Source organism: Taeniopygia guttata, chromosome Z, assembly GCF_048771995.1.
Source record: "Taeniopygia guttata chromosome Z, bTaeGut7.mat, whole genome shotgun sequence".
In the NCBI taxonomy this organism is placed as follows: domain Eukaryota; kingdom Metazoa; phylum Chordata; class Aves; order Passeriformes; family Estrildidae; genus Taeniopygia; species Taeniopygia guttata.
Genome location: NC_133063.1, coordinates 34,984,671 through 34,997,841, shown reverse-complemented (window position 1 = coordinate 34,997,841; position 13,171 = coordinate 34,984,671). Strand labels below are relative to the sequence as shown.

At 36.4% G+C, this 13,171-nt stretch overlaps 1 long non-coding RNA gene across 2 annotated transcripts in view; it reads right to left on the bottom strand.

The window, feature by feature from the left end:
- LOC115490947 (uncharacterized) overlaps positions 1-13,171 on the bottom strand; it is a 65,315-nt gene that overhangs the window by 29,674 nt on the left and 22,470 nt on the right. The gene's annotated exons all lie outside the window — the stretch shown is intronic.

Below are 13,171 nucleotides of genomic sequence, written 5' to 3'. Positions count from 1 at the left end.
AACAAGCAATGGTCAAAGAGCACCATCTCCTTTTCTTTTTTTGGTTTTTTTTTGGGTTTTTTTTTTGTTTTTTTTTTTTTTTTTCAGAGGCTACAGATCACTAAAGAAAGGCTGGAGTGAGTTTAAAAGTATCTGAGGAAAAAAAAAAATATGTTCCTGTGGTTTCTGAGCATATGTAAAAGAATGGATTCCAATTGTATCTGCATATTTTCCAATAACTCACAGGGTATTACAATTCAAGACTATCTTATTCAAAAGTATTTCTATTTCTGAATCAAATTTCTGATGACTAAAGCAGCAGCTATGTTTACAATTCAGAGTTACAGCTCTGCTGTCAAAGCTCCAGGAAAAGCATCTGTATTAGAAGACTTTCTATGAGCCAATGGCAATTTCTTTCTTTTCTGGAGCATAACTCAAAACTGCTGCGACATGTGATTTTACTGTGTTTCCTCAAAACGCTTGGAAAATTTGCCACCTTTAAAAAGGTGGTCATATGTTAAATCAAAATGTTTGCTGAGAGCCACATATTTCAAAATTTACCCCCACAAGAGTAATGTGCCTCTGCTTCAGCTGGCAGCTTCACTGAAAATAGCCTTTGGATTGCATAAAGAATCAGTACTACCCTTTGCTAAAGAACTGTTATCTTTTTTTTTCCTGTGGCAAAAGATTAGATAATATAAGAGGTACTATGAAGCACATCTCAAATATACTAATGGCTCAGGACTTGCATGCAAAATACAACTCTCTAGTTGTGTTTTGAAGATCCACATCACATACTTCAGTGTAATTGTCACTCTCTTTATTGAGACCTGTCACATTATCAAGAGAATACCAAAATCTACTGCATTCAGTCTCTGTTTTATGTAATCCATCCTCTCTGAACTGTACGTCTAGTGACAGAAACCCCATCTTCCCTTGAAATTTTACATCATGAACATCAAAAAAATGTAGTCTTGCCAAGTTGTTATTGTCACTAAGGGCAAAACAATAATATTTGTCTTGTAATTTGAAATAGCACTGGTTTTGGTTACTAGTGAACTTCTTTATTGGTCTATTACACTAAGTTACAAACAATAGAAACTAGAACCCAAAGTAAGCATGATTTCCTACTGTTTCCCTCCTGACACTACAGGTACCTCTGATATTAAGTGAATCTGTTCTTCATCTCCTCCACTTGTCTCATACCCTCCTTTAGGTGTATTTCATCAGATACTTGGGAAAAACCCAGCTAATTTTCTTATTTTCTAGGCTTTTCTAAATGTAAGATTGTAATAGTGAAAATACTTGAAAGTTACTATGTATCCCATGGACAACATTGTAACACAGGGAAGCAGAAGTATGCAGAAATGCTAAAGATTTGGCGTTTTCAGCCCTGAAGGCCAAAGTGTGTTATTTAAACCCTAAATCTTCAGGCCAGATTATACTACATATTGCAGCTGATAACCATCAAGGGATCAATTCATAATCTGCCCCACCTGCTTTATCATGTATGAACAAACAATTGGGCATTCAGTAACCTCTTGTAGGTTTTCTTCTTGTTTGGTAGGTTTTACTGTTGAATTAGGTCTCAAGGGATCATCTGCTTATCAGTTTCCGAGTAGCTATCAGGTATAGCCTGTGGATGACCTGCTGTTATGCCATGAAGATCCCTGTATTTTGTTGTTTCTGATGTGGTCTAATGAGACACAAGAGTCTTTTCTGTTACAACTGATCATCATTCATCATAGAGAGTGCAGTTAAAACAAATACATATTTTCTTATACTTGCATACCTCACAAGGGCCACAGTCCCACACTTTACTATCATGTTTTATTGCAGCATACTCCAGATGGTTATTTGAGACTTTCTGGGGGAGTAAAAAAAGGTCATTTATGTGGAGGGCTTTGCAGATATTATAACAATTTTGAGGCCATAAAAGGCGAATAAAATTTCCAGTGACTTTCCCCTCTATGATTTCTAAAATCTAGGACATATGTGAAGTGTAAACATAGTAGTTTTTCTTGGCTGTCTTGTCTTATTTCTTGGTTTCTTGTCAGTCTGAAACAATGATTTATACATATATTATATATATATAAAATACTACATACTATGTTATATTATACTACTATGTTAAATATATATACACATATATATATATTTAACATTTATCTATTTTTGCTAATTTTATGAGAGAGGAGAAAATGTTTGTGAAGGGGAATGACTTCTTTGTAATCTCTTTCTTAATGAACTTGAAAAATCAAGGGAAAAAAGGCTGTTTGTGTCCTGGTTTTCTTTTTTCCTCCTGAAAATATGTGGGACAATTTGCCCTCTGAGCCCTTAGGAGAAAAAAAAATTATTTGTACATAGAAATGCACTTGGACTGGGAAGAAATCAAAGCCTTTTCATCACACTCCCCTGCTTCCACCACAGTTGTCTGGCATAGCTCAACAGAGTAGGTAATGTGAGAGAAAGAAACTCACAATAACTAAACATAACCCTGATTCAAGTGCAGTCTCTACCAACTACCATTGAGTTCTGGACAGTTTCCAACATTACAGACAAATATAAGAACTTCTTCAGATGAATTTATATGTGATATAAAATTAATCTTAGATTTACAGGAGTTTTCACTGTTGTCTGATGCAATCTGTGAGAGGATTTTAGTTTAACTTACTTTGGAAAGGAAACTGAGAGATCTTGGTCAGTAAGAAGAGATAAACTTTGTTCTTTCTATAGGAAATAATTCCCATTGTAAAATTTCCACATATTGGCTTGTAAGGCACCAGACTAAGCACTACAATTTCTGCAATCTTGCAGGGGCTTTCACAATTTGCCAATTTAATTCCTCTGCTACTCTTTAAGGCTGCTGGACTTACAAGTGTATCCAACTTTCTTCAGAAAATAATGAAGCCTGACTTAATGTGTCAATACAGAAAAAAAAAAAAAAAAAAAAAAGAAAGGAAAGGAATATGAGGATTTATTTAACTGTATTTTTTTTCCCTCTCTGTAAAGTCATAACTCCCTGTGCTCACTTAGAATGTCTTTCAGCTCCCACTGTGTCGCTGCAAGGGATTTACTTGCAAATTTCATCTCTATTCCTCTCATCTGTTTGACTACTTAAACTTGGTGATTTCTAAAAGATAAACAAACTCCAGACATTTGTCTTTCAATTATTTTGGGAAAAGGTTTATTTCTACAGGTGGCTTCAGACATCTTTGTGCTCATCTTTGGTTGCTTACGTGCTGTCTGGCAAACTGTGGCAGGCTTTGGGCTGCACTACAGCTTTACCATCCTGGAAATAAAACTCTAGGTAACAAAAAACAACCTGTACAAAATGAATAAACAGGAAACCTACCAGGCCTTTTTGCATAGACTAGACAAATGTGTTATTTGTTGACAGGTGTCACATGATCTTGGATTTCTATCTGCTTACTGGAAAAAATCAAAGAAAACTCAGCAGTCTTTTGCTAGCTGCTGAATAAACATATTGGCATTATTTTAGATGTATAGTGATTACTAGAAGGGATCTTTCAAAGACACTGCACACCACAGTTAAATAAGCTTATGTTTTAGAGTCTTCTGTGAATAAAAAACACAACAAAAAAAATTGAAATACCAAAAATGAAATACTTATCACCTGCAACATGAGAATGGATACATATTTTAAATTGCTCAACAGCCATGCAGTTTCCCTCTCGTTTTTGATAGTTTTCTCCTTTTTGAGTTTTTCAAAAGAAGGGGCAAGGTTCTTTCCTAAAGGACAGCATAACCTGGAATTTTTGGCTTTGATTAGCTATTTGATTTTGTTGCCACTATTGCTGCAGTAACTTCATACAGGCATTCTTGAAGTTTTTTTTGTTGTTGTTGTTGGTGGTGGTGGTGGTTTTATTGTGTGCATTTATTTTCAATTATCTGACTTTTAATAGAACACAAACTAAACTTGAAGATTTCATTTTACTTTTTCACTTGTGTGACTGGTCCAGTTTTTTTCCTAGATTTTGAAAGTATAACTTATTTCCCTCACCATTAAGAATCACCTGCATTTTTTCATGACCTTTATGCAATGAAACACTAGCATTTCTCTATTTTCAAGGGTGAAGTTAAATAAATTAGGCATTCAGTGGCCACTGCTTATGTTAAATTAGCCATGGTTTAGAGTTGTGATGTGACAACGTGGCCGGAGTCAAGTTCCTCCACTTCCACCTGGACATTTAAGTGGAAGATATGCCCAAAAGTGTTTCAGCAGGTGGTTACAGCTCTAGAAGAACACTAGGAAACACCTTATTTGAAGTGTCCATGTACAGTCATACACTAATACCTTGTTATGTAGACATAGCAATACAGGTCCTTTTTCCCAATTTTTTGTCTTGTCCTGTTAGGGCTTTTATTCATGCCCAGTTCAATTAAGCCAGATACTTAGCAGTAATTATAAGTAAATATATCTTAATATTGGTGTCAAACCAAGATTTTTGATTTAGTTTCCTTGTATACAATGTAGTCTCCATAAACCTTTGGCACTCTTCAGAGTACTCCTTGGGGCACTGAAGAAATTGGATGTTTTTACTCTGTTCTGCCATATCACATAAAAGCCATGAGTAAGTAAAATCTCGTTGTTCCCATTCTCTGCTACACTGATGGAGAGCAGCATCTGAGAGGTGGGTGTGGCTCCCTGGTTCTCCCTTTTTGTAATGTAAAGAAGCACAGGGCTTCTGGTACCAGCTTAGACTAAAACAAGTAATGGGATCCAAGCCGTGCAGCTCATAGCTGTGTGTTCCTAGAAAATTTGAAATACCCTCTTTCTCTTCAGAGGCAGAAGAGCTTCAACCACTGTATGGTTTATTCATTTCAGGCTGGCATGGGCTACTGCTATGTGTTCAATTGATGTTCAAGTCTAGACCTCTGGCTGTCTGAAACCAACTGTTTCATGCTCACTAAAGAAAGGAGTTTATATGTTGCAAAATTTGGAACAGTAAATCTCATCTGTTGTTAGTGCACTGTCTTTCAGCATTTCTGCTAAGTTAAGCTTTGGTTGAGGTACCAAAGATAAAAGGAACCCATAACCCTGTGTGGACCTGCATTGCTTTGCAGCAGTCTGAGAAAAAAAGACAAAGGATTAGTCCGCAATGTTTCACTAGTATGGTGTGAAACTTCTTCTAAGCTGTTGTGTTTTCATGATTAAGGTGGTAGAATTAAAACAGGAAAAAATTTATCAAGTCTCACTTAGATGTTCACTTCAGAAATGTGGTGGATTAAAAAGCTATTTTCCTTGGATTGCTTGCTACAGCTCTTTGCCAGAACTTAAAATAAAGGTATGGAGAGGATCTTTCCAGTGTTCATTATTACCCTCAGGACAATGATAACCACATTGACATTATTATGTTGTAGAGGTCACTGGAAAGGAGGCTGAGCATGATTCCCAGTGCTTCTGGATTGGGGCTGAACTCTCACTTTGGACAATAGGATTTTAACCATTATACCAATTGACTCAGTAAGCATCTGTCTCTGTTTATCATCTTGCCTTTATAGAAACATGCGAAAAAGCTGAAAGATATTTTCAATTTGTTATTCAGATATCTTTTTTCATAGACTGGTAAATGGTTTTAAGCTTCATTTTCTCTCTGAATGCAATAAGAACAAACATATAAACAAAAAATTAAATTTATTTTGCTTTGATTTGGGCTGTGCTAGCAATCTTTAAAAATGTGCATATTTCCTGTATTTCACCTCTGAAATTGTTAGAGTGAACTTCCTCTTTGAGGGAAACATGCACATTTTGTGATCTGATTTGGAACAGACATTAATTTTAAAATTTCAGTAAGATAGAGGGATTTCTTCCTATTTCTGCTTATTGCAGACTCATTATGAAATCATAGAATAGTTTGGGTTGGAAAGGACCTTAAAGATCACCTATTTCCAGTACACCTGCCAAGGGCAGGGACACCTTTCACTAGACCAGGTTGCTCAAAGCTCCATCCAGCCTGGCCCTGAGTACATTCACGGGTGGGGCATCCACAACCTCTCGGAGCAACCTGTTCCAGTGCCTCACCACCTTCACACTAAAGAAATTCTTTATAATAACTAAACTCTCCCCTGATATTTTCTTCTCCATTCTTTTAACTTACTTCAATTAGATGCACTTGCAGATGCAGGTCGGATTTGAAACAAAAATATGTGTGATATATAAGTAGATTCTTACTCATAAGATTCAGATTTGGATTTGACTCAATTAAAAAATTTTCCTCTTTTAAAAACTGTCAAAAGGAAAAAACAAAATAGAGAGTGCCTAAGTAAATCCTTTTTCTATAGCTCCTAGAAACAAATACCTGTCCCTTGACTTTATTCTTCATCTCATTTAGTTTCTTACATGCATCTTTTTTTAATTGCTTTTATTGTTTTCAATTTGCAGTGGCTCTCTTTTGAGCACCTGCAATTGACCATGCTCAGATTACATGTGACCATGACATTGTTCAAGGTTCATGTTTTATATTGAATTGCAAGACGGTGAGGAAGTATCACATGACTGTTGCCAATACTGAAGAGATACTGCTTTAATGACAGTTGGATCAAAGGCTAAGCTGGTGCAAACTCTGACATGGATCTGCTCAAATATTCCCCTTACAGTGAACTCCTGTTAAAATACCAAAAAATTTTTATAATCCAAAAATCATGTTTTTCATTTAAAACACCAGAAGGGTCATTCTTATGAAATAAAGAAAGCACCACCCAACAAATTAGGGAAGAATAGAAGTAAAAATGTCTGTATAACACTTGCAGTCCACTTCTGTCTTGTCAGCCAAATGCTGCGGTTGCTGGCACAGCTTACCACTGAGATGACACAGGAGGTTGAGAAGGTCCAGGTAGAAGAACAAAGCCCTCTCTTTTCCCAACTCTGGGGAGCTCTGTCTGCCTCAGTCTTCTTAAAAGAATATATACATCTAAGTCAAGAGCAAAACAGAAACTCTCTGTGATGTGCATAATGATCACACAGTTTTCTCGGGTGTTGTCTCTAATTTTTGGTATCAAAAGGGCCTGTGGATGGAGGCACTTCTTCCGCAACAGTAGGAAAAGATCAAGCGCTTAGTTCTCATACTGAAAATTAGCAAACACTATTTCTTTTTATATGGAATTCCTTTTAGAAGATATGAAGATATACTGGCATTTTATTTTCTACTTTTGTTGCAGGCTGAAGCAGGCAAATAATTAATCAAAATATTCTACTTACAGGAAAAGATCAAGCACTTAGCTCTCATACAGAAAAGTTGCAAATGCTATTTGTTTTTATATGGAATTCCTTTCATAAGATATGAAGATATATTGGCATTTTAATCTGTACTTTTATTGTATGCTGATGCAGGCAAATATATTAATCAAAATGTTCTATTTAATATAATGATAGAATCACAGAATGATTTGGGTTGGAAGAGACCTGGACTACCTGATCCAGTCCCTCACCACCCTCATAGTAAAGAATTTCTTCCTAGTATCTAACCTAAACTACTCTCAATTTGGAAACCATTCCCCATTTTCCTGTCACTACATTCTCTTATAAAAAGTCTCTATCCATCTTTCTTGTCAGTTTCCTTCAGGTACTGTAATGCTGGCTTGGTAAAAAATAATTTAAAAAAAAAGGATCAGAGGAATTATGATCCAAAAGAAGCAGTATCTCCTGCTACAAAGAGGAATTATTTCCAAGGCAGCTAAAATGTCACTCAAGGGTGTAGAAAATTAATGAAAAAATGTTTTAGCAGAAAGATTTCAATTCTTGCTTTAAACTGCTCAAATGAGACATCCGTGTACAGAAACCCCAACTGTGAACAAAATTAATGCTTTGCAGCTATGCAAATTTTTAACATGCATAGGAGGATAATGATATGATAGAATAGTTACTCTGCATTGTAATACTGCCAGTGACTGTTGGATCAAAGATAATGAAAAAATTTGATGATGTGTATCACATTGCAATAAGCATCTATTAGATAGCACACACTTTTGCATGCCAATGTATTAATAGATTATGCAGCTTTCAAGAGAGTAACAATGGGTCAGGAACAATGGTATATGATCAGGATTTGGTTTTGAATTACTGAATAAATGGTGTCCCAGAGTGTTAATCTGCACTAGAAACTTTCAAAACAGTTCTCTCCTAGGAAATACCCTAGCAAACTGGATGTACAGGTCAAGTATGTCTGGTGGATTGCAAGAAACATGAATGTTTTCTTCCATGCTTGTACAGAACAACCTATGTCAGGGAGAGAGTGCATAGCATACAGCTATTCGTTTTCCCCTTATGTGGTCATGGTCCAGAGACCTTCTACAGGGAAAATTCTGCAGGACGGAAAGAATGAAATGACATCTTCTAGAAATGCAACCCATGAGGTGCTCAAAGAGAAGTGCCTTTTTCTCTCTGCTTCTCACCTGCTTCACTTGTGGGCTTTGCCTCACTCCAGAAGAATGCAATGGTCTTGATACCAAAAACTGATGAAGTAAAACTCTTTAACATCAATGTAACATTAAGAAGACATTCTTTATTCAGACAGATGCACAAGGTGAAATAGGCACTGAAATTCTGTACACACTGAGTACAGAAAAGGCTCCTGTTTAAATACTATATTTCACATATATTTTCATTTGTTTTCCTGGAATGAACATGCATATGGTAATAATTTCTTCAAAATCCATTTCTTCATTTTGTGGGCATGTTCTTCTGTCCTGGGCATCTCTTTGGTGGTCCCTTGTAGTTGATGACCCCAAAGCCATACCTGACAGCTTGATTAACTACTTCTTTCAAAGTTAGGAGGAAAGCTGGCATAAGTGGGCTGGCTACTCTCCCATTCTTCTTCTTGGTTAGTATTTAACCTGATCCTACAGAATAAGCATTGTGTGGTTCCATGGGCTGGTGGTTTTTGAAGAATAAGCATTGTGTTAACCCACCAAGTGCACAAACAGTTCATCTGGTAACAGTCTTAGAGGACTCCTGGAGATGGACGTGCCTCTGGAGCATGAAAACCTGCAGTGAAAATAAGCTAGAGCCTCACAAGGACATACTGAAATGGGTTTTTGACATGGTAACTAAACTATTTGTAAATTTTTATTCATTCATAGATGTGCATGCTTTTCACATACAAGATTTACCACAGTCCTGGATAAAGAAAATATATAGCAAGATCACTGCAGACAGATTGCTCCTTTACTAGTTGCAATGTCTAGGGAGCTGGAGATATAATGGGGTAGTAGTCTCGATGTAGTGGTCTGTTCATTAATTTTTGGTAATTAAGACAATTTGAGGTGCATATAAAATCATGGCCCACTAAGATTTTTGTGTAACTGTCCTCTGATATCTATTTCACAGTTGCCTTGCCTCTCCATGCCGAAGGCTGATTTCAGATATCTTTACTCAGTTGCCTTTAATTTTTTAATGCTTTTCTGAAGATGAAGGATTTTAGATTCAGCAGTAACTAGAGAAATTTATGTTAGTGAGAATTGATATAAAAGTCAAAGAGAATCACAAGCCTGAAATTTGAAAGAAGTGTGCCAGAAGTAGTGTCATTTCCTCAGCCAAAGTATGGATCATTCTTGTAAATGTAATTGTTTCCAACAATATTATGCAATTTCCAATGGAGGAGAGGGGAAAAAATATAAACAAACATAATTTTGTGATGATAGGAGGGAGGGAGGAGAGTTTTAGTGGGTTTTAATCAGAGAGATTACCTATACCATATTTGAAATATTTTCAACTTAAAGCTTTTCTGTAGTAATAGAGAAGAAAGGATGAACACACAGTTTTGTTTACTGTGGGTATCGGTCTAAGTCTATTACCAGAACTAACTATAGTTGAAATAAATAAAACCATTTGTTACTCCAAATTAGAAGCATCAAAGAGAAAGAAATCTATTGTTCTGAGATATTGATGAATTTGGCTCAAGGGGTCATTGTCGTCAGCAGACAAAAGCTGACACATGCTGCATTGTGCTGCACTGCACGTTGTGCTCCAATAGGCATGCAAACACAGTGTTGTTCACTTTGCATCATATGCTATTGGTAAAACACTACAGTCCTAAAACATTTACTTTGGAAAACTATCGTCCTTGTGTGCCTGTAAATGGAATTTAAAATTGTGTCACATGTGCCATTAAATGGAACTTTCAATTATGTCACCCCCATAGAGCAGCTGATAAAAAAATTAGAGCAGAACAGTACTGGATTTTAAAAAAAATAAATCTTAATTAAAAGTGAAACACTATGAGTTTGGAAAAGGAGTCTTCTGTCCAGTAATGTGAAGTCAGGGAGAAAAACACAAGGTAGGTCAGGAAACATAGGTTTTTCTAAAAAATCTGTGCTGTGCTGGAGAGGCAAGTGAGTCAGCAGTCAGCAGTACAGACAGTGGTAAGAATGACACACATTGTGTAGATTAGGCCCACAGCAGAAAAGTAATGACCTAAACTTGTGAACCGCTATACACTTTGGTCCAAGAATATGTCATGAACTTTTCTAAAATTAGGTCAGCACAGGAGATGAATACATAGGTCTCCTAGACCCAGCAACAAAGAATACAGCTAGAAGGGACCTCTTTAGGTCATCTAGTTAATTCCCAACCTCAGGAACTGTTCCAGAAATTTTCCTGGTAAAACGTTTTTTTACTAGAAGATTCTATGTTCATTCTTGCATAATATGTTCTCTCTGTTAACAATCCATACTGTCATAGACATCTATATGCAATTCAGGATTATTGCTCTTGTCCTACATCCAGGAGACACACAGAAATACTTATTAATTCTCTCATTGAAATGTAGTGTCTCAACTAAATAAATATCCCAGTCATTCCTGATTCCCCCAGCATCCTGAAATTTTGTTACAGTTGTTGTTGCTCTCCACTGAAATCTTTCCCTAAATATAATGGTTCCAAACCTGTGGTGCTTGGAGTGGAGTATTTCCATTAGTAAGTCTTTTACTCTTGTCAGTCATTAGTCTGTCATTACTGCTGGTAGTCCTGCTAATAACTCAGATGAAGCCATATTGGAGAAGTGTGAGTTGTTAAAGCCTCTTTGATCTATGAGTCATTCTATCCCCAGCTCCTTTCCTGAAAAGCTGCTTCACAGATGTTTTTCCAGTTGAACTTGTGCAGTTCATTATTCCCACAGAAACATAGCATTGCACACAGATTATCTCCTTGACTCGTCAAGATAATTTTGCATGACTTCTTTCTGCCAAAGTGGGTGAAATCTTTTCCACTTCGCATGCACAAACTTATGAAGTGCATAGTCTACTCAAGGGTTCTGAATGATTAATGTAAAAGCCTGTTTGATAAATTTTTACAGTTTGATGGTGAAGCAATAAGGACTACTCTGACTATTTTTTATTAATCAATTCTATATTTGGTTCATGGTAACTCCCACCTGAACTATATTGCTGCAGTAAAATTTTGGAAAGGTCATCAGAGACAGACAAAACCCTCCCTAAAGTAAGAGATATTGCATCTACTCTCTTTTGCCTATCTACAAAGCTTTCAAAGACTTCTTTTGCCCTTGAGGAGATTATCTTATAGGGCTATGTATTTTCCCTCTACTTGTAGATTTTAGGCTAGAGAAACTAGTGTCAGGAATGCCCAGAAGAGAATTGCCTAAGAGAATTGAGTATATGATACCTTGAGGTCTATTTCATCCCAATTTTCTGTGATAGAAAGACATTGCTGGCTAGATTGTTCTTTGGCACTCTGCTAGCTTTATATAAGCCTGATGAATGCAGCCTCCTGAGACTTATCACATAAAACTCAATTATATGTGCTCCAAGAAATAGCTGGAACAAAGATAAACTGGGTTGTTAGAGAAAAATATCTTTTGGGAAGACACCTTATTCAGGTATACATCTCATTCTTAATTAAGGATTGAGCCCACAGTAAAATCTTAGTGGAGTCTCTGTTTACATATCTTCTTGGTAGTTGTATATTTTGTGCTTCACCAATAAAAATAACTTGTCAATTTGTGCTGGACTCTTCTCTGCTCTGCTGTCATTTCCAACTTGCAAAGTCACCAAGAAGTTTCAAGCACTTTGACTGTGAAATTTTGAAACCAGAGCAGTTTACAGCAGTGTCTATGGAATTGCAGAAACCATTGGCACATCCTAGACTCAGACCCAAGCTTGTGTCTACCTGTCTTTTTTCAGAGCAGTGTTGTGACATATCTCTGCACCACCACTTCAGAAAGAACAATGGGTGGAAGGGGAGAATTGTGAACCATGATTTAAAGAGAGATGCTTCATGACACATTGAAAAGAGACATAGTAACTGCTTTTCCCTGTAAATGTTAGGGTAAGGAATATAGAGGGGATAAAAAGGTTTTGTTTTCCATTTTAACTGCATATGATTACTTTGGGTTTATATCAGTGATGTTTCCAGCTCCAGTAATGGAAACATCATCTCACATGCGCACAGTTCAAAAAAACCGACAAAACCTGGACTTTTGTCTTTACCAAAATTCATTTGTTGATCAAGTAGTAGCAATGAACTTTTTGTATTAATCCAGCTCCTGCATTGTACAGGTAATGAAGTTTGACACCTTGTTTCCATGTTTTCCACTGCACAAACACTTTAAACAAATGCACATAGAAACTGCATGACTGTTACCTTAATACTCCCAGGAGACTTAGACAGAAAGACTGGATTGCACAGAAGATATGCAGAGGAAGCACCTAGTTCAGGGTATGCCACTCCTGAAAGCTAACTATTTTCTAAATCATGTACTTGTCAACCCTGGTTTCTTCTTTTGGTAAGAAATATACTTTGTCTGTTTCTTCTAGGGGCAAAATGGAAATTTTTATGCCTCAATAAATGTGAATTGTAGAATATGTTGTTTCCCACTGTAACTAACAAATTACATAATAAGCCATTTTGTTTTGACTTGGTGGGTATTCTGGCATTACCTTAAGAAGCTGGGTTTTTTCTGTTCTTCCCAGTGGTTTTTTTTATGGTCAAAAGAGTTTGTTAAGTTTGCATAACTACCTCAATGATTGGTCTTAAGAAAAAGGCTGCATGTTACACTAAAATAGGTGGAGGTTTCATTTGTAAAACAATTTGTAAGTTCTCATCCTTTCTTCTGTACATGTGAACACATGTACAGAAAATATTTGTGAACATTTGAATACTCAGGATTATCAGCACAGGTACCAGCAAATAAGTGAACTCATTGTGGATAACCTT